We start from the raw sequence: 22752 nt of genomic DNA, 5'->3' as shown, positions 1-22752 counted from the left end.
AGTACGAAACGAGATTTAAACACATTTTTTTTTTATTAAAAATTACATTTATATTTTTTAGGAAATGAGGAAAGATCAAGCCGAAAAGCCGTTCGGCCCATCCCATAACATTGGTGTGATGGCGTTTTCAAGGCTGGTTCTCGAAAAAAAATTACGTTAAACCAAAAAAAACATCCACAAAGTGCACGGGATGAACGACCGTGCTAAACCCTTGAAATTTTGGTCCGCGGCCTGACAGTTAGCATAGTTTCAGTGTTGAATATGGGTCATTCCATCTCAACTGTGCACGAAAAAGTGCAAATTTGAAAATTACCCTCTCCGATCCTGCTCAAATTTGGCAGAGCTGTTGATACTATCAAAACATGCAAGAGTCCCGAATTTCATCCAAATCGGACCACCCCCTCCATTTTTGTACCTCCCCAAAAAATCGACTTTTTGGCGATTTTTGACCAAACCTCCTAGTTTCAAACGACGATAACTCAGGAACCACACATCTTAGAGGGTCGGTCTTAGACTCAATTTTGAAGGAAATTGGACGTAGAATCCATTTCCGTGATCAAAATTTTGATTAATTTATTTTTTCTACCTGTATTGCGCAATTGAAAACTTTAAACGGCCGTATCTCAAAACACCCCAACTTATTTTTTTAATTTGACATCACCATCGTGTTCCCCGGTCAATTTTACATAAGAATCACTTATCGACAGAAATGAATATGTTTCGTTCCAGAGATATCGAACTTTAAAGTTTTGTGTTTTCGAGATTACCTACATCAGCTTCATTCGCCGCATCTGCTAGAAGCACACAGGCAGGCTGATCAATAACTGCTACCTGGTGTTCTGGGAGATGATTAATTTAATTTATATTTTTCTAGCTAAACATTGTAATAGGACTGAAGCCGAAGTGTAAACAAAGAGTCTATCCTGCTCGTTTATAATGTAAACATCAACTGACGTGAGCAAGATAGACTCATTGTTTACACTTCGGCTTCGGTCCTTTTACATTGTTTTGCTTGTTTTATAATTTTACGCAAATATTTATTCAAATTGCTAATAGAGGAAATTCTCGTATGTTTGGCAGGTTAAGTCCTCGCTCCTAGTTTCGTCCAATTTGCTTATTTTCACTATTTAAACAACAAATTTTGCAAAATTTTTGATAGAAACATGCTTGTTCACTTCTTATTGATCTATTTATCACTCGATTTCAGTTGAAAACGCCTTTAATCAGCTGTAATTGAATGCCAAAGCGCTGATATGGCAACATTAGAGAAACGCTGGAATTAGATGCTGTTCCCCTACCTTGATCATTCTATTTTTGTGAAAGGAATATTTATTGGGTTATTTTACGTGTTACTAACCGTTTTAGAGTACCTCCGAGGCCATGACTTGGGCCTTCATCATGGGCGGTAGCAAAATAGTGCCATTCAGCAAAAACCCCAAAACCTGCTTTATTATTATTGTTATTATAGTTTATTTTTGACACTTTACCATAATTTGGCAAATCCGATTTATGGTTTAAAAGATTGATCATATTAAATCAATTTTTATATTGTGAGCCGGCTCCATTTGATTAAAAGAATCCAAGAATGACGTAAGAAAAAAAATACTGTTGTTCGGACGGTGTCGAAATCATCGCAACTAAATTTGGGGAATTAGCCGCTTTGCAGCAGATCAAACTTTGTGATTTTCTTACATTTTTCAGTTTTATACTTTCCAGAAATCCTTTTCCTACTCCTTGTGATCGTCCTTCACTAGAGTACAGCTATCATCAAATTTTAATAATTTTAGTTCATATTTTTTACTCAGTAATGTATCGTGCACTTATTGTTCAGTGTTACTAACAAAATTAATTGCATTTTCCTGCTCGCTCCGTCGGAATCCGATTCTGCCCTTTACCTTGTGTCGTTATTGCTCTGTCCTGTGGGTTAGCACAGAAATTCACTTCATTCATTTTTTTTGAGCAGATAAACATTCGTGATTCAACTCCAGTTTCCTACAGTGTTATACAGTCAATTTTTGCCCAATATGATAAAGATTATTTATGATGAAATATTATTTCAATAAATGGTCAGGTAGCAGTTATTGATCAGCCCGCCTGTGTGCTTCTAGCAGATGCGGCGAATGAAGCTGATGTAGGTTATATCGAAAACACAAAACTTTAAAATTCGATATCTCTGGAACGAAACATATTCATTTCTGTCGATAAGTGATTCTTATGTAAAATTGGCCGGGGAACACGATGGTGATGTCAAATCAAAAAAATAAGTTGGGGTGTTTTGAGATACGGCCGATTAAAGTTTTCAGTTGCGCAATACAGGTAGAAAACATATTTTAATCTAAATTTTGATCACGGAAATGGATTCTACGTCCAATTTCCTTCAAAATTGAGTCTAAGACCGACCCTCTAAGATGTGTGGTTCCTGAGTTATCGTCGTTTGAAACTAGGAGGTTTGGTCAAAAATCGCCAAAAAGTCGATTTTTTGGGGAGGTACAAAAATGGAGGGGGTGGTCCGATTTGGATGAAATTCGGGATTCTTGCATGTTTTGATAGTATCAACAGCCCTGCCAAATTTGAGCAGGATCGGAGAGGGTAATTTTCAAATGCTGTTCCGCTTCAGATGGAATGACCCATATTGTGTTTGTTAATAAATTGAAATTTTCTAACCAGAGAACCCGTATTTTGCTTGCATTTGAACCAAACATAAGACCTGACAATTAGGTTCAAGATTCTGTCTCTGGTTTTTGAAGTCAAATGATCATGCATAGCAAACGTTTCCCGTACAGGCAGGAGGGCAAGGGGTCAGGAACCAACACCGACGACGACTTCTAACATCTGGCATTAATTCTCAAGCAGTGCAACTTCGATCAAAAAAAGCATCTCTCTCGGTCAACTGTGTGTCGGTAATATAATATAGATGTAAACAAATCTAAAATAGGACGAAAGTGAGCGCATTGTTGGGTAGAGACAGTAGAGGCCAGCACTTAATCAGCCGAGTAAAGTCCAAACTCGACCATTGTTTAGCACTGAAGTAGCTGTTAGTGCTGTTCTCAACGCTGATCAGCTTTTACTCGCAGCTATAAATGCGCATTAAATGCTGAACAGTGACACAGTTTTAGTGCTGGATGGTTACTTGGGTAGACTGCTCGTTCCAAGGGGACCATAGTTGATCCATCGAAAAAATGTTGTCTTGTCATTATTATTTTTTGCATTAAAACGAAAAAAAAGTGATCAGAAATGGTTTTTGATCGTGTTTTTACCGTTGTACATAAAAATTGCCATATGGCTTTAGTACCCAATTGAATTAATTCTTTTTGCAAAAAAAAACGATTTTCATCTCATTTGATCATGGTAAACAAAAACGTAAAAAAAATCACAATTTCAATTTGGAAGTAGAGGTTAATTTTGTTTAGATGAATAACATCAATCTGTAAAAAGCTAACCCAATTGTTATAATTTAATACTCATTGAGCAACATCTAGTTCCAGTTGCTTCAAAAATTATAGTATCAGAAATAATTCTGATATCATAATTTCTGATAATCTGATTAATTATATATAAACCAAACAATACATTTAATTGAACAAAATCATGTTAAGTTTGTTCATTTATTATTTTCTCAGAGCATTTTCTAAAACTAGTTCCAAAAATTTAAGAAAATGTATACTTCCGCTTGAATTTCGGGAATTTCCGGGAAATTTAAAAATTTCCCGGAAAAAGGAAAATATTTTTTTTGGGAAATCTCGGGAATTCCCGGAAAAAATATAAATAAAATCGAAAATCTTTTTTGGAATGGAAGGCCCCTACAAAGTTTGAGCCAAATAAAAAAATACAAAAAATAAAAATGGTCGAAATCGGCCGATTTCGTAGAGAATTGCTCAAGCTGTCAATTACGTCACCATAACATAGCCCAAACAAAAGAAAAGCTGTTTATTACGGAACCAAAATAAAGCAACTGGCATTGTAAAAGAGTACAAAAACTGCAGAACTAAAAGGGAAAAAAACGGATTATTTTTTTGATGGCAAATTTTACCGCAATTTACGTTTACCAAATTTGTGATCATTAAGAACACATCTGACCGATAACTTAATTCAAAGTTGTACTTTTATCACGTGAAACGTCTAACTTAACTACTAAGTAATTTGACTTTTACTACAGTAATTCAAAATTTATGTTATAAAAATAATGAAATATAAATTAAAAAAATTGTTTGTTTTTACTGTGCGCAGTTTTCGAGCGATATCAATCTCAACTCCCAAGATGGCTGTCTTTAGCATCCCCCTGATCAAACTCGAGTTCTGCGACCTCATTTTAGCCAAATTTGAATTGTTGATTGCCTTTTAAATGCAAAATGTATTTTTAAATGTTTCTAAACCGCCATCTTGGCCGCCATCTTGGATTTAAAAACTATAAACCACTTTAGCGCAGTTTAGAGGTCACACTTAAGGCCGACAATCAAAAATAAGACAACGTAAATTTCAGAAAATTTCCTACATATTTGTCTTAGGAATATTGAATTGAAATATTGGATATGTGGCTTCACGTTATTTAGGGACTTTTCGAAATGTCTCGATTTTATAAACATAATTGTTTTGGCTACATTACTTGAAAATGGTGCACCTTATAAAAAAAATCTGCTTACAACCTACATCTCTACGCCTCTACCGGAACAACAATAATTGATAAAAATTGGTTCATGAGATATCCAATCCAGCTCCCTCATGGCGTGCCTTCTTTCATCATCCTTCCGGTATTGCAACAGCAGCAGCATGCCAAGTTCCCAGCACGCCACCCAGTACACATTCAATCAATTTTCCTCTCCTGATGGTCGTGCAGGCTGCAGCCACGTTTATCTTCACGTGGCAAAACACGAGCAGCACTTCCGCACCACAGTTTTGAACCCACTTTGACACACACGGTAGGAAAGTGTTTATAATTTTACCTTTTTAAATCATTTTAGTCATTTTCATTTTAAGAAGAATGATTTGCTGTTTATTTTTTTTAAATATTTTTTTTTATTTTAAAGCTGTCAAATACGGCTAACGGGCTGTGGTGAATACAAAACATCTGCGGTGAGTTTCAGATCATTCAAATTGCCCGTTAAAATGCTGATTGATAAATTTCGAATTCCATCAACGTCTGTTTGTCTGTGTTTTAACCTTACTCAAAAACCTACACGTTCTACCCTAGAAAAAAAATCCTGCCAAGAAAAACATCACCTCCCAGAGCTGGTGTTTGATGCCCCCGGGGAGTTTTTGCTCAAGTCCATCAGGTGCCTTTCCCCAAGTGCTTCAGAGTAGGAAGCTTTTCCCCAGCATGATAGTGGAAAAGCGGGCACAAAAAATCGGAAAATTGAAATAAAAATAAACTCTACCGCACCTCCACCGCCCCGGGCCAGCAGAAGCTTTCGCTGGCAAAGCTTAAGAAAAACACCGAAGAAGTAGAAGGAAAAAATCGCACTAGGGAAAACATTGCTGGAAAATAGAGGGGTAAAGAAATCAAGGAAAACCTTGATCGAATGAAGCCTTGTAGCTTGAAAAATTGTTCAAATTGAGTTTTTTTAAGCGTACAGGTTTAACCCAATTTTGAGCTACCAAGAATTAGCGTGCACTGACACTGGTGAACTGTCAGTTTCACACACTAAATTTAGCTTCATGATTCGCTGGATGAACTTAAACCCAAATGGGGCCGCCATCATCATCCAGAAGATCCTGATGGACCGACCCAATATTGTCGGGAAAGGTCATGTTTGTGTTCCACTTGCCCCACCTGCAAAGTGCTGCGCTGAAATCCCATTGAAGCCATCAGTGCGGGTGGGCGCTGGTGCTTTCCCAGGGCTTATGCGTGCTTTGCGCTCGCTTTTGTGGGCAGTTGAAGGCAAAATTTCTATGGCCCGGTGGGGAGTCTTCTTTCTCAATGAACTTTTCTTTCCATTCTTCTGGACTTTTGTCCAGGAGGTATCGATTGAAACAGGGTTCATTTTAAAACACCAAAAAACGTTTTTATTTTGACAGCTCAAATCGCGCCGTCTTTAGAAAAAGTGACGCATCAGCCTAGCCAGTTGACAATGGTGCCCACATCACCCCGACTGGCCCATCATACCTTGGATGCACTTCCAGGAATTTCTCAGCCTGGCAAATGCCTCGGATGACAGGCTCGCGACAGTACGCGATGACCTTGTGCCACGGAACCATGATGTTGTCCCGGCGCGTTGGTGGCCTTGCTGCAGTGCCTCCCACGCGTCGTTGGCGAGAGTTGTCCTGATGGCCATCAACCCCCGGGACGTGGTTAAAAGTTCACGCGCGCACACCTGGCTGTGCATAAATATAGCGGGCGAGCAAACATCAGGAACAGTTTGGAAATCCTAGCATAGGGGGCGATCTGTTTGAATAAATTTTTGAACATTTATTTAGTATTTGAAATGGCTAATGTGTTTGCTTTCTTTGACAGATTGCGTCAGTTTCGCACTCAAGTGAGAGCTGAAAATAAACTCGTGAACCCTGTGAAAAAGCAGACCATTTTGTTGCCTGTGTGCTTGCATACAGTTTTATGCAACTGTCAAACGCATGTGGTGAGTTTAAAATGGTCATGGTGAGTTTCGGGTCATTCAAACTGAACGTTAAATATTTGATTGGTGGAATTTTAAAGCGATTGACGTCAGTTTCCGGTGCAATCATGCTGACCAAAAATTTCCCTTTTCAAATGCAGTGTTGCCATTTCCAACTTTAAAAAAAATAAATCGATCCAAATCTGCAAGGCTAATTTTCAACTGTCGGATTAAAAAAGTGTTCAAAAAATAATGTTTTCACTTTTTGACAAAACTAAATATTTGGAAATACGTGTGAAGGAAAAAAATCTATAAATTCTTGTGACCCCGTTCAAGTGTCCCTTGAGGAACCAAATAAATTTGCGTACAGACGTACAAAATTTAGATAAAACTATCTTGTGTTTATTTGATGCAATCGTCTGTTCCACCCGAAACTCTTTTCTTGGAAAAAGGGCACCCATAGCTTGCAAAAACTCTTCCACGATCATTGATGAATAGTGGGCGAAAATGGAGCACTTCCATTTGAGCAGTTTTTGCTTTTTTCTACAATGTATTTCTTATGAAACGAACTGTCAAAAACTGCTCGACTGCGGGTACTCCATTGACATTGAAAGGAATGGAGTACCCGCAGTCGAGCAGTTTTTGACAGTTCGCTCCATAAGAAATACATTGTAGAAAAAAGCAAAAACTGCTCGAATGGAAGTGCTCCATTACAAGATGGGGTTTGCTTGTGCTACAGTTGTCAGATTAATTTCATTTTTCCACCTTTTATTTTGCTGAGAATTGTCAAAACAAGGTTGTTTAAAAAAGGTGGGAAATTCAGGTCTAAAGAATTGAACAGACCTTTCAGATTGACGTCTTTAGCGAGATGACTCAATCAAGATTAGTGCAATCAAGTTGGGATTAACCTTGAATGCACAGATTCCTATTGAAATATTTGTCTCTCTCAAAATTTCGTTCGCAAAATTCTCAAATAACAATAGCGTTCTTCCAAAATTGTTGTTACGAGAACCGCCATTGTACTTTCCGAGCATGAGAGCCATTATTCAGCTCGGTTGCTTCCGCAGCGTTTTCCTCGAGAGCAAAATATTCGTCCCCCAGAATGAGCGCAAAAAATAAAGGTAGGAAAATGTACATAACCTTAAGTTTATTATTGTTGCTTCCCGGGCAACGGGTATATCCGCAAATCCCGGGTCAAAGAATGAAGAAAAAGGACCCACGTGGGGGCCTGTCATGTTGGGATAGGGACCGACCGGAGTTCTGTCATGTTATGGAATTTGATGATGCACCACAAGGTGCAGGGGGAAACAAAGGTGGTGCGGGTTCTGAAAAATTTTCCACCCTTGGAAGGTTCTTCCAGGAAGATCTCCATGAATGGATTTCCTCTGAATTTCGCGGTAAATGAAAGCACAGACAATCAGACGTAAATCTTTGAACACATTTATCAAAAAAATATTAATTACTTTTCACTAGAGCCATCTAGTTGTGAACGAGCGCAGCTTTAATTAATTGGGTCCTAAAATGAAGCTTAGATTGCTGATATTATTGTTTACAGCGATAAAGCTTATTTTTCTGAGTACAATGACCCTTTGAACGACCACAAAGAGTTTAAAATTGATTTTTAAATCAATTTTGAAAAATTAACCTCGGCGTCCATCTTGACAGAAAAGTTCCTACTTGACAGCTCGTTACAAGGGAACCATAGTTGATCCATCGAAAAAATGTTGTCTCGTCATTAATTTTTTTCACTTTAAAATGAAAAAAAGTGATCACAAATGGTTTTTGGTCGTGTTTTTCACCGTTATACATAAAAATTGAAATAGGGCTTTAGTACCCAATTTGTCAAATGCGTGCCCATTCACCAAGGTATGTAGATTAGTAAGGTAAGGCGGGTTTTCCAGCTGTCAAAATAATTAGTTAGCACGAAACCCGGATGTTATATGGATATTTTAAGAAAAGTGAAAATTTGACCATTTTCTGAACCAATGGAGCACTTCCATTCGAGCAGTTTTTGCTTTTTTCTACAATGTATTTCTTATGGAGCGAACTGTCAAAAACTGCTCGACTACGGGTGCTCCATTCCACCGGATTTTTTTCTGCAGGGTTGTTAAGCATGCCAAACTGAACCGAAATACACAAAGATATTTTTTCAACAAAAAAAAAAAAAGCAGCTGACAGTTGATTACAAAAGCGCTTGTGGTGAATTCAAAATCATCGTGGTGAGTTTTTGGTGATCCAAACTGATCGTTTTATTCCTGAATGATAGATTTAAAAGAAATTTACGTCTTTTTGTCGGTTCATACAAAAGAGATGTTTAGTAAAATCAAATACTTTAAATAATGGAAGAAATTTTCGGTTCACAATTGCACAAAAACCTGTTCTGTCGGACGCATATTGAACCATTGGTCTGTTTAGATTTACTATGATGAAATGTAAATATTGACAGGAGGGAAAATGCTCCTTTTCCCACCAGTGGCACGTTTTCCGGGTGCAACGCCGGGTGCAAGAAACTTATTCAAAGCTTGCGAATAACAAGCAAACCAACACGGGAAATCGGAAAAGCTTTTGCATAAAAAGATACACAATGAGAATAAAAAAAGGTGGAAAAGAAGAGTGAAACCTTACCAGCAGACAACACGGAAAAGTTTGTTTTGAATACACAATTTCTCACCCAGAGATGAGGGGAGAAAAAAAGAAGGAAAGTGTCCAACACTTTGTCACGAAACGCTAAGCCGTTCACTGTTGTTCCTTGCGAGATCATGAATAAAATGCAAAATATTTTTTTTAACGTTTTCTTCATCATTTGGCTGCTGGCGATGGTGGCAAGGACACTGTGTCAGTTCTTGACCTGTACACAACAGAGTTTTGCGAATCAAAACTTGCTCTCAAAAAAAAAGTCTAGAGAAGATTTTAGATCACCCTTTCGGCTGACATTTTGAACGTCAAGTTAGTTTTGTTGGCAACTAGCTTGTTTAATAATTGGGTACTAAAGCCCTATATAAATTTTTATGTACAACGGTAAAAAACACGATCAAAAACCATTTCTGATCACTTTTTTTCATTTTAATGCAATTTTGACAAGACAACATTTTTTCGATGGACCAACTATGGTCCCCTTGGAACGAGCTGTCAAGTAGGAACTTTTCTGTCAAGAAGGACCGTGAGGTTAATTTTTCAAAATTGATTTGAAAATCCATTTTAAACTCTGTGTGGTCGTACAAAGGGTCATTGTAATCAGAAAAATAAGCTTTATCGCTGTAAACAATAATATCAGCAATTTAAGCTTCATTTTAGGACCCAATTTGCTTTTTTTGTTATTTGTCAGTGACGTCACGATATGATAATTTCAATTGAAAAACTTTGGCAAATTCGCTCCCATGAACTCATTCGTCCTTATTCTTCTCCGAGTATTCTCGTTCTGGGTATGATTGACAGATTTCACGGATGACGAAGGAACCTCTTTTTCCCCGGGACACGCACCCACTCGAGCGGAAATTTTCTGTGCGGACAAAATATACTAGGAATTTCTTTCAGAGCCAGCCCAGGAAGCCCTTCAGCCTTCGAGGTTTTAGTTTCAGAATGATAATCGGCTTCGAGTCTCGGACTTTTGAATAAATCCTGGCACAGATTTTCGCTCAGGAAGATAAGGCGAGGACAAAACCACTTAACCTTGACGAGGACTAATTGAAAATCTTTTGGTTCGGGGTTTTTGAGTAACTAAACTGAGAATTTCGGGAAAAGTGGAGAGTGGGATGAAGTCTGGATGTTGTTCTGAATTGAAGGGTGGGTGGAAAGGACGAAGAAGGACCATCGACAAGGAAGACACACTCGAGAGGGGGAAAATGGGAACGAAAAGGTCCTGGGGGAAAACGTGAAGGTCAAGTTCGATTCAGAAATGTCAAGTTGTGGCACACACCATCAATAACGGACCAAAATTAAGCTTTTTCAACCTAAACTCAAACTAATTTTAATTTATCTTAAAAAATAAATAATTGGTTAATTTAGTTTTTGTTTTGGTTTTTCATAAATCTCTTTCAAAATTCATCGATCAAAAATCTAACGGTCTGTTTGAATGATGAGAAACTCACCACACAAATTTTTAACTCACCACAGTCCATTTACATGCGTTTGACAGTTAGATAAATCAAATATGATTAGTTAGTTATTGCTTGAATTGATAGATGGCACCTTGCTGCATCCCACAGGACGTGGAGTGGCGAGTACTTTTCTTTTCGCTTTACTTTAAATTTTCAATCTGCCACCAACTATCGCTTCACATCGGTGATGAGGTGATGAGTCAACGAATCCTTCCTGGAAATCCGACCATCATTAGAAGCATCATCCCGGTTTCCATCTCATCCCTTCCCGCCTCCGCTCATCCCCCGCCGGTGAAGATTTTCCGGTTTGGGAAACTCTCATCAACATGCTTTATTGGCCATTCACCCTCCTTTTTACCCCCACCCCTGAAAGGATGAATATTGCATACATGGAAGGTTCCAACCATTCATCACCTACTAACCCGGATTTTATGCAAGGATGGTGCTCCCCCAGACCTCCTCCGTGCACGTGGGTTATTAAGGTTTGGTTTGGTGCTGAAAAGGTGCTGACAAGACTGTTTTTTTGTGTGTGTGTTGAGAATCGATGCAACTCGAATATCGAATCGTTGCTCCCAGAAGGGGAATTTACAAGCTTTTTGGTGGGAGTTAGATTCGTTGGAAGGTAATTTTGGGGATTGGCAGCCTAAATTATTCAATTAGTTTAATTGCAAAATGCAATAAAAAATGGCTAAATATAAAATATATCGATTTTTGTTGTAATTTAAACAATAAGTATTTTTAACAGCGTCTGGAAATATTTTTTGGTAAATTTTCAACGAAAACCAGCACTCCAACAATATTAAAAGCTTGTCCAACTATGCATGCTTTTCAATGTAAATTTCCCCGCAGAATTTATATCTGCTTTGGAGAGAAGAACCTTTCCACATCTAGAAAAAATGTGGGTTAGGATTAAGGAAGTTATATTTTTTTCATGGTAAATTACCAATGTTTTGAAAAGTGTTTTAAACAGTAACACCTAATAAAAATGAGAAAAATTTAAATTCCTGCAAAAAAATGAGCTTTAGGCTCTTTCGAGGTTTAGGAAAAAAAATATACTTATACCTTGACATTTTGAAGGATGTAATAGCTTTTGTTCCGAGATACAACTTTAAAATAAATATCAAACATCTAAAAAATACTTTCTTTCTTCGATTTTCGATATGCTTTGATGGGATTTTAGTCCATAGTGAAGAAGGCATTATAATTGGTTGTGTTATTATTTTAGAACAAAAAAGTTCAATAATTTAAAATGTAAAATTGAGTTGTAGCCATTTTCATGATAATTTTTTCCTTAAATTTAATTTTCTTGTTAAGAATTGTGTTAATTCGTTCGGAAATTTTACATACATTTCAACAATCAGAAAATGCAACAAAACAAAATCACAAAACTACGCATTTTCGAAAAAAAATCTTATAGTTTTGTTTTTTTTTTTTTACAATGGGAATATTTAATGATCGATGATTCCAATATTTTTTGCATTTCCAATATTTTTTGCATAATGTTCTGATATTTTTTAATTAACAAAAACATTGGTACACCGATTTTCTAATTTTTGCTCTAAAATATCCTGTAACTACTCATATTGCATTCCCAGTTGGCGGTAGTGACTTAAAGATATTTTGTAAAAAATGTTTTATATAAAACATGAAATTCTAAACTTTTCTAAAATTTTACATTGGATGGTATTATTTTATTTGTTTTCGTTTCTGTTTATTTTTACAGTTTCAATGATTTGTTTTAGCTTATGTAATCATTGCATATAAAATATAAAAGAAATATATTAACAAGAGTTTTAAGATTAAATATTAATATAAAATAATATGAATCACATTGGATCAATAATTATGATTTATTAAAAATCCAAAGCACAACAAAGAACCTCATAAAGCCTCCTTTCTAAATACAAAGCGATTTAAAGAAAAATTGTTGAAAAATGGAGAATTGGGGCAAAATAAACCCTTTGCTGTTTCGTGCGGTGGATGAAACCATCACCAATCGATTCCCTGGATTGTTTACATAAGGGACACTATTTTGCATACACGGGAACCAGCCGCGATTAATCGAATCCGATTTTGGGTCCGATTTTGCCCATTGTGCAATGCTGACTAGCATTTTAAATTAGCGTAATATTTAATGTTTGGCCCTTTTAAAATGTTAGTCTTGATTTAAAAAATTTCAACATATTTTTTTTGAGTTTTTTTTTGTATAAAATACTCATATTTTAACAAAATACCATATTTTCTCTAAAATACTCATATTTTTATAATTCGCAATAATAGTGTAAAAAACGATTCTAAATTTTGCATGTATTTTAACTGTTTTAGAGTTTTTTGAATGAAAATTCGAGTACTTTTAAAAAAAAAGTGAAAATTTGATTATTTCATTAAAAATAATCTCAAACAGCGAAAATGCATGTCAAATTTTGAATCGTTTGATACCCATATTGCGAGTTAGATTTTTTTTAGTTTTTTCGAGAAAATATGGAATTTAGTGAAAATTGGAGTATTTTATTCAAAAAACTCTGGAACAGTTAAAATACATGCAAAATTTCAAATCGTTTGATACCCATTAGCAAATTATAAAAATTTGAGTATATTCAAAAATATACGTTATTTTGTGATTTTTATTAGTATTTATGCTTTGAAAATTACTGTATTATCAAATAAATATTTGCCAAGAGGAAGCTAGAAACTTCAACATGATTTGGTTGGTTTTAGGTAATTTTAGAAATATATTGAATATAAGTTATCGTCCATTATTTTTATCGTTAGACAACCTTGTCCGAAGTGATTTTTTTCTGTACTGTCTAATGAATTTTTAACAACATGTGTCATAGCTCAAAAATTGCATTTTTCATGTTATGCATAAAAAGTAGATTTTTTTGAAGTGTCAATTTTGCCTAATTCATTTTCTGTTTGAAAAGTTGAATTTAAAAACCAGTTCAAACTTTTCTTTTTAATTTGGCAACTATTTTTTCTGCAATACTTACACAGTAAGAATTGTGTAAATTTGGAACCTGTAAAGTTTTATAGCATTTATTTCCTTTTTCATGATGTAATTTTACATTAAACAGTAGATTTACACTTTAAAAGAGGTAAATTTAGACAATTTTATGCAAAATTACATATTTTTTCTAACATAAAAGAAGTATAGATTCCCAAATGTGGTATCTCCATGTTTTTTCATACTGAGTAAATTCCGAATATTCATTCTTAGCCTAAGATTTCTGAAATAGCTAAAATTGCTCATATAAAATCTTTGATCGTGTTATATTACCTTAACTAAAAGTGTTTTTTAGAGGAAAAACAACACATTTTTTCTGATCTAAGAGATAGGCCCATTCCCTGAAGTTAAAACAATTTGATTATCAGGAATGGAGTGTTCAATATATTTTTTTCGAAAAGATTGGAAAATTTCCCGAATGTTTCATGTTTTAACATTGATAATCGGACCATTAGTTGCTGAGATAACGTCATTAGAAAATGGTGGGTTATTTTGGTGAGATTAAGAAAACTTCAATTTTCGTGTTCTTTTTCATAAAGCTTATAGCAAATTTTTTGAACTTCTCGAAAACAATATTTTTAGAAATGGTCACTCATGGTCACTATTTTAAAAATTGAAAAACTGCAAATATTTCGCTAAAATCAAACTTTCGGTGGCTATATCTTGAAAACGGAGCCCTTTATCAAAAAATCTGTAGAGTACTTTTCGATTGCAAATTTAACTTTGCATTAAAAAATAATGTCAAACTTGTTTTTGCATGAAACTTCGATTTTTTCCAAAAATCACTGTTCTTTAAAAAATTATAACTCGGCGAAAGATTTTTTGACCATGTTTCTCTATGGCTCAAAAGTTGCGGATTTTTTGTCCCCTAAAACATATAAAAAATACGTATTTTGGGAAATTGAGTTTTAGTGAAATTTTTTTCCGTGTACCTATTTTTTTCTCAAAAGTCCTCAACAATACCTACAACTTTGCCCAAGACACCAAATTGATCAGAAAATTTACTCAAAAGTTACAGCTGTTTGAATAATTACATATTATTTTTGTATAAACAGCAGCCAAAATTGTATGGAGACTTGTATGGGTGAACCAATGACGCAAAATAGCTTATTTGGTCATAGGGAAGGCCCCCACAAAGTTTGAGTCAAATCAAAGAATATCAATAAAATCCATTTCCGGTTTTGGTGGAGAATTGCTCTAATTACGCAAAATCGTTGAAACAAAAATTGTCTGTTATTCACTTTAGCTCATATTGAGCTAATATTTTTTTTAATATATAGGGGAGAGTGGGGAGACTTGATCCCCGGGGAGACTTGATCCCCGGGGATACTTGATCCCAAGCCTGTCAGCATGTGGGTAAAATAATTAGCTTTGTTCTAGAAAGTTTTGCGAAATTGACTAAAACTCATTGTAGAAAACAAAGAAAAAAAATAAAAAATGTTTAGATTGAGTTAAACACATTTTTCTAAGAAGTGCTGCAAAAAACTTCCAAGAGATCTTTTTTCTTTGTTTTGATAAGTATAGAAAACATTTTTTATACATGAATTGTTTGATAAACATATCAACTCAAAATCCTTACGCATTTGACGTTAAATTTATCGTCATACTATTTTTACAATCAATTGTTTAAAAAAGTGCGTTTAGGGTGACTTGATCCCTGCATTTTTAAAGTCACTGGAATCAGCCTCAAGATTAAAGAATTGGGCTGTGTTTTCGTACATAGTTTCCTTTAGTATAGTTGTACATAACTTACAGCAGTTTGAACCATTTTCCAAAAGTTTTGTAAACCAAAAATACCAGGTTTTGTAAACATGCTCAATTTTGGTCTAAAAAGGAAAATTTTAAGTTTTTAAATATTTTGCATGCTAAACTTGTTATATTTTGAACACAAACGTACAGGTTTAATGTAAAATTGCTGTAAATTATAGAAAATTAAAAGTTTGGGTAAATAAGAAACATTTTGCTTAAGATTTCTTCAAAATGTTGAAAGGGGGATCAAATTACCCCCTACATTTTGAAAATGCCGGTTTAAAATATTTTTTTAAAACGCTTGCCATGATTCGAAGAGATTATCTTATGAAATACCCTTATCAGCCAAACATAGTTGAATGTTTAAGCTTTCAATTCATGCAATAAGATCATAGTTTTGTGAGAAATTGACAGAGTTATGTGCGATACAAAAAAAGGGGATCAAGTCTCCCCACTCTCCCCTACTTGTCAAAGTTTATGTAAAAAATTTAAATTTGTAAGTCAATATTTCCAAGGTTCATGTCGTTTTTCACAAAACCACATTAAAAAGAAATAGAAGATGGAAGTAAAAAATGTAGCTCTTAAAAAGATAAAATTTCGATAAGGCTAGTACAAATATTTTTAAAAGTTTTTGTCACCCCCTTCAAAATTGGCCCGAAAAATCAGGGGGCAAAAAAAATATTTTTACAATAAACTTCAAAATTTCAATGAAAATTCAAGTGCAACCCGCTGAAATCAAATTGAAATACATTCTCCTGCGTTTAAAATCATTTTTAGCATGTTTGGGTTTATTAAAAAATCTTAAGATTTTTTGAAAATTTTCGATGCAAAATCTTTTTTTTCGATACAATTTTTGTTTTTGACAGATCTTAAATTTTTTGAAAACTAATGATTGCAAAACAACTGAACTAGTGTAAAATGCATTTTAAAACACTTTTTTTCATTTAAATGTGAAGACTATGGCTTGTTATTTAATTTTTTTTGACACCCCCCCCCCCCCCCAGCCTTGACCTTGGCCAGGGCCAAGGGACAAAAACTTTTTTAAATATTTTCATCGGCCTAATATCATAATACATCAGCTCTGCTTTTGGCAATATTTTCAGTTTCTTCCAGAAACTTTCTACATACTCCCCTATCGCAAGGCTACTAAACATCACCACCAGCACCGCCATATAAAGGGTGAAGAAAAAAAAACCATAGAAAACATACATCATAAACACCAGTCCGGCACACTCGCACCGACACAAATGCCCGCGGAGTTCGTTGCATAATTCTTCGCACCTTCTTCTGAGCTCGCTGCCCGACTACAAGCTGCGGTGTTATCATTCGCTATCTCAAACTAGCACGTCCTCTCCCTCTCCGGCTCTCCCACTCCTCCCCCGCGAGATTTCTACTTCTTCGCTCCCACTTCGGTCGCAAAGCTTTTAGTAGGTCATCCGACGATTTTCCCTTGCTGTGGGAAAAGTGGTGTGTCTCCTTCACATGTTATCCTTGAAAGTATGGCTCTGCTTTTGCAACATAAAAATTTTCTTCTTTTTTTTTCGTCCCCAAACTCATAAGACGAGCGCGCACCCATACAAGCGCGGGAAAAGTGAGAAAATTTCGCTCACTTTTCACTCACGGTTCGGTTGTGTGTGAGACAGATTCTTCTTTCTGCAAAAAGGTAGAACTTTTATGCTCTCACACCATGTGTGTGTGTGTGCGTGTGTTGTGGGTGGGGGTGGGTGGAATGCACTTTTGCCAACCACGCTGAAAAAGAACACAGCTTGTTGAAGTTGCAAACGAGAGAGCGCGAGAAAGTGGGAGAAAGTGTGAGAAAACGAGAGCGAGCGAGCGAGAGCATAAATTTGAGCATAATTGCACGGGCAAAGTTTGTACACACACACACACACACACACACACGCACACAGGCAGAAAGTGGTTCAAGCAGTAGCATGGTTTGTTATTATGAGTGGGTGAGAGATTGGACTTTGCAAAAGAGAACGAGGCAACATTTTTCATAATTTATTATCGATCGGCGTGCTGTCTGGTCTCCTCGGCCGAGGTTGGTGTTGGTGGTGGAGTCGTCGGTGGATTTTCAAGCACCAATACAGTGGAAAATGGCAGCAGCGATTGGATCGGGCTGGTCCCCTCTCGTGAGAGGAGTGGGCAGGGGTGCTCTGTTTATGTTGAATGACAAATTGCGATAATAAGTGATTGAACATAAAAAACACGGTTTTTGTAAAATTTAATTTAAGTTTGTGCTGTATAAATATTTAAAATCGTATTGAAATAAAGGTTCAAAGCCTTTTTTTGCAAAAAGACAACGGCAAAATTTGCAAAAAAAAAGACTACAACGGCCGGTATTATTATGATAAGGTCTAGTGAGTTGTCGCGATTTCCACAAGATTTTGAATTTGTCAAAATAATAATAATAATAAACGTACATGGTAAATTTAAATCTATGTTTTTGAAAATTGAAAATTTTCAGTAAACATTGCTTTATTAAGTTCTGTTAAACAATTGTAAATATCCAGCGAAATTGGCTGGGATTTTTAGACAGTACAACGTGAAGCTTAACGCATTATTTAATGTGATCAAAAATAAATGTTTCGAAGCCTTTTGGAATGCCCAGATTGATCTGGAAATATTGGAAATATTTTTCAGGAAATTTCACTTTATTTTTTGACATTGAAAGTAGAAAGCGTAGTTTCTGAGTAATCGTCACTAAAAAATTCGTCGCTGTTTTGGTGATGCATTAAACAGTCATTTTTTTCTATTTGCTTTTCATTTCCAAATCTCTGCAACAATTGGTTCAATCTTCTATGTCTTTGATTTAAATTTGTTGGAAATTTTCAGATTAATTCGGAAAAAAATTCTCAGAGACTGTCAAGCTTGGTTATGACTTCTACAGGTAAAATTGCGTAATTAACAAAAAAAAACTGCTTTTAGTGACTATAACTGGACAATGGGGCACAATATCAAAATGTCCGTTTTAAGTAAATTAAATTATCCAACTAAAACTTAAGTCATTTCGTTCAATTTTTACAATTTTGGAAAATCATGCTTTTCTAAAATTGCCAATACAGCCCAGACTCGATTCGAGAACGATTATCTGATGGTTCGTATGCTACATTGGATAATCAAATCATAAAAAAACAATTATCGTATTTTCTCAATTTTATTGTTATTTATGTTGACTACTTCCTTCATTGCCGTGATTTTTCGTTAGACGATATAAGTTTTGCTTCTTTTACAATATATTCCCAAAATTCCTTCTACAATGTGTCTAAAGGTGCGTTGAAAAATTTTATACCACCAAGAGCAAAAATTTCGATTTTGCAAAAAGTGGATAATATGTTTTCAACTGATCTATCGTTATCGTTATTCCGATAATTCTATCGCCGATAACTTTAGCGACGATAACGGACGATAACATTTATTTTATATATTTCTAAAATTTACTGAAACCAACCAAACTATGTTGAATTTTCATGTACCTCTTAGTAGATATTTTTTAGAAGTTAAATTACAAAAAAAATCACAAAGTACCGCATTTTTTTGAAAATACTATTTTTTTATAATTTGCAAACGACTCAAAATTTTGCAAGTATTTTAAGGCCGTTGCAAATATTTTTCAAAGTTTATGTCGCCCCCCCCCTTCAAAATTGGTCCGAAAAATCAGGGGGCAAAAAAAAATATTTTTTTCAAAAAAATATCAAAATTTCAATGGAAATAGAAGTCTAATCAACTGAGAACAATCTTGAATGCCTTTTTCAACATTGATATTTATATTTAACTTATTTGGACTCGCTTAAAAATATTTTGAACTTTTGTGAAATTACAATGTACAGCACCGCACAAACTTTTTTTTCTCGCAAAAATAAAATTTTCGTAAGTATTGAGAAATTTTGGAAATCAATAATTGCAAAACAACTGCACAGAGCGAATATTTGCCACGGTCGTTTTAGAGTTTTTGAATAAAATACTAATAATACCGCATTTTCTCGAAAATACTCATTATTTTATAATTCGCAATATTTGTATGAAACGATTTGAAATTTTGCATGTATTTTAACTGTTTTAGAGATTTTTGAATGAAAATTTGAGTTCTTTAAAAAATACAGTATTTTGTGAAAATTTGATTATTTCATTAAAAATAATCTCAAACAGCGAAAATGCATTCAAAATTTTGAATCGTTTGATACTCATATTGCGAATTAGAATTTTTTTAGTATTTTCGAGAAATATGGTATTTTATTCAAAAAACTCTGAAACATTTAAAATAGACGAATCGTTTGATACCCATATTTTCAAAAAAATACGTTATTTTGTGATTTTTATTAGTATTTATGCTTTGAAAATTACTGTATTATCAAATAAATATTTGATAAGAGGAAGCTGGAAACTTCAACATGATTTGGTTGGTTTTAGGTAATTTTAGATATTGAATATAAGTTAGACGATAATATTATCGACGATAATTCTATCAATCAACAACCTTGTCCGAAGTGATATTTTTCTGTACTGTCTAATGAATTTTTAACAACATGTGTCATAGCTCAAAAATTGCATTTTGCATGTTATGCATAAAAAGTAGAATTTTTTTTAAATGTAAATTTTGCCCAATTTTCAGTATGAAAAGTTGAATTTAAAAACCAGTTCAAACTTTTCTTTTTAGTTTGGCAACTATTTTTTCTGCAAAAATTACACAATAAGAGTTGTGTAAACTTGGAACCTGTAAAGTTTTATAGCATTTATTTCCTATTTCATGATGTAATTTTACACTAAACAGTAGATTTACACTTGAAAAGAGGTAAATTTAGACAATTTAATGCAAAATTACACATTTTTTCTAACACAAAAAAGGATAGATTCCCAGATGTGATATCTCCATGATTTTTGATACTGAGTAAATTCCCAATATTCATTCTCAGCTTAAGATTTCTGAAATAGCTGAAATAGCTCATATAAAATCTTTGATCGTGTTATATTACCTCAACTAAAAGTGTTTTTTAGAGGAAAAACAACACATTTTTTCTGATCTAAGAGAGATAGACTCATTCCCTGATGTAAAAACAATTTGATTATCTGGAATGGAGTGTTAAATAGTTGGAATCTTGTGCAATCGATTTTAAGCTAGTTAAAACGATTTCTACACAGAAAAAAAAATCATGGTAATATTACATCTGGGAAGGGGTACATCTTTTATGTAAGAAAAAAGGTGTAATTTTACCTCTGGAAATGTGTAATTTTACCACTATTCTGGTGTAATGTCACTTTTTCACTCTAAATTGAGGTAAAATTACATCATAAAAGAGGTAATATTCAACCTTCCAAAATTACAGCTTCCAAATTTACATTATTTTTTCTGTGTACGTATTTTTTTTTTGCATTTTAAATACAATTTATATATGTACCTTATCTTTTTTACCATTTTAGACAGAAGATAGGAAACTGACAAAATATTTGTTGAAAATATATTAGATGTTACATGATTTCTTATTTATTTGTGTTGACAAAAATCCGAATATCTACAATTCTTAAATGAGTGAAACTTTAGTGTTTTTAGAAGAGTGAATGTCATTTTGGGTTATTTACTAAAGAGAATAAAAAAAATGCTGCTGAACACATAGGTAACATATAAACTAAATAAATCATAAAATAATAAAAATAAATATTTGGATAATCAATTTCAACAAAAAAATTTCCATTCAATATATTTAAACTAACTCCCCGAATACCCTCGCGGAACCCCTGCCCAGTCCTTGCTCGTTCTTCCCCACATCCCATCGCATCCCATACGTCGTCGTCGCCGCCGCCGCCGCCGCCGTCAAAACAGGACTTTCTGGACCCCATCCAAGTTGGCGGTCCAACAACTACATCGGTACACCTACCTATGTTGTCATGACTCCCCTTCATCCCCGCACCAAATAGCAAAAGATGTTCCAGAGTGTGCCACCCAGCCAGGCTCCTCTCGATGATGTTGTGTTGTGTGCAGCCAGTCTTGCTCATAGCAGAGTGTGTACCAATACTTGCGCTTTTTTTTTCGGAGAGCTGGTCTCAACCTGGTCTGCTCGACCGTCTTCAGGCAGTTTCTCTCCGCGCGTTCATCGTTACGGTTCAGCAGCAGCTCGTATCGTGTCGCTGGTATCGTGCCGTGCCGTCTGTCGTTGCGCGAGCTGCCACTCTGGGATAGCCTCTGTACTCTGGGCGCTGCTGATCTTCCTGAGCTGCATCTTGGCTCGAGGGCTGGAAGTCCGGATTGTTTTCCGGTGTTTGGGGCCAGTTCTGAACACACCTGGATAGCTGGTCTGAGCTGGTGTAGCAGTGTATGCGCTGTTTGTGGATAGTGGATAGCCCAGCTCAAGGTGGAAAGTTGCAGTTTCGCTGAGATGTGCTGGTAGTGTGTAGTGTCTCGTCTGCGGACACAGTCTCCAGGGACCTCTTGGGGGGGCACAGTTCGGATAACCATATCAATCGTTCGGGGGCCCCAGTTTTGTCTGTCTCTTAGCGGTCAAGCTCCTCCCGCACAGTCGCAGGCTGAAGATGTTATATGTGTACAAATATTTAGACATAAAATAAGCACAAATATGCAAAAGTGAAGAGGTTTTTTTTTGCTACTTCTCTCGTCTCCTTACACTCTGTGTACGAGATATCTACGGCCCGAATCCACCACGCTCACACGCACAGATCTGGTCTGGTACGTCACACACTGGCGTGTAGTGGACCCCGGAGAAGGTGAGCACTCTCAGCGATTCTCCGGCGCTCTCCACCGCCTAGTTCGAGTCACTAAGTTGACCTGCTGGAGAGCGAGAGCACACGTGAGAGATTGAGAGCGAAAACGTGCTCCAAAGGTGGGTTGTACTTCGGATTGCTCGAAAATCCCGGTGTTGACGCGACGGGTCGACGGGACACCTGTGTGCAGCAGCCAGCATCCAGCAGGGTCCAGACCGGACCCAGGCCCCGGAGCAATCGAGCGTTACGGAAAACGCGGGTGCGCGCGTGTTCATCGAGTCCAAACCTGCTCAAGCTGGGGGTGGTGCAAAACTTCTTGCTCAAGGTTAGTTCCAGCAACAACACCGTCTGTGCGTTTCGTGTTCCGAGCGGTGCGTGAAAGTTTTGGTCGGGTTGGTCGCGAAGACAAGACAAGTGTAAAAAGCAGAAGAAGAAACATGGGCCAAGGTGGTCAATAGATATATGCTAATCGACGACGGCCCTTTAAGTGTGTTCGCGATGCGTTGAACCCGCGTCAAAACAACAAAACGTGTTATGAAAGTGTGTAGCCTGCACTAGAGGAATGCCAAAACAACAGCTGGATTATCTTGTTTGGACGGGAACGGAAAGTGAAAACCTTGTGTGACGCGTGGTAGCTCAA

The 22752-nt window shown here is 35.8% G+C and overlaps 1 protein-coding gene across 4 annotated transcripts in view; it reads left to right on the top strand.

Annotated features, from left to right (window-relative positions):
* Window positions 1-22752, top strand: part of LOC6041095 — a 466221-nt gene that overhangs the window by 17910 nt on the left and 425559 nt on the right. For 3 of the 4 annotated variants that reach the window (XM_038263291.1, XM_038263289.1, XM_038263290.1), the window contains exon 1: window positions 21457-22437. The exons of the other annotated variant lie outside the window; for it this stretch is intronic. The gene's annotated coding sequence lies outside the window, so the exon portion shown is untranslated. Of the gene's footprint in view, window positions 1-21456; window positions 22438-22752 lie in introns of those variants that run through there. 4 annotated transcript variants of the gene reach the window in all.

This window comes from Culex quinquefasciatus, chromosome 3 (genome assembly GCF_015732765.1).
Source record: "Culex quinquefasciatus strain JHB chromosome 3, VPISU_Cqui_1.0_pri_paternal, whole genome shotgun sequence".
NCBI lineage: Eukaryota > Metazoa > Arthropoda > Insecta > Diptera > Culicidae > Culex > Culex quinquefasciatus.
This window is presented reverse-complemented; position numbering and strand designations above follow the sequence as displayed.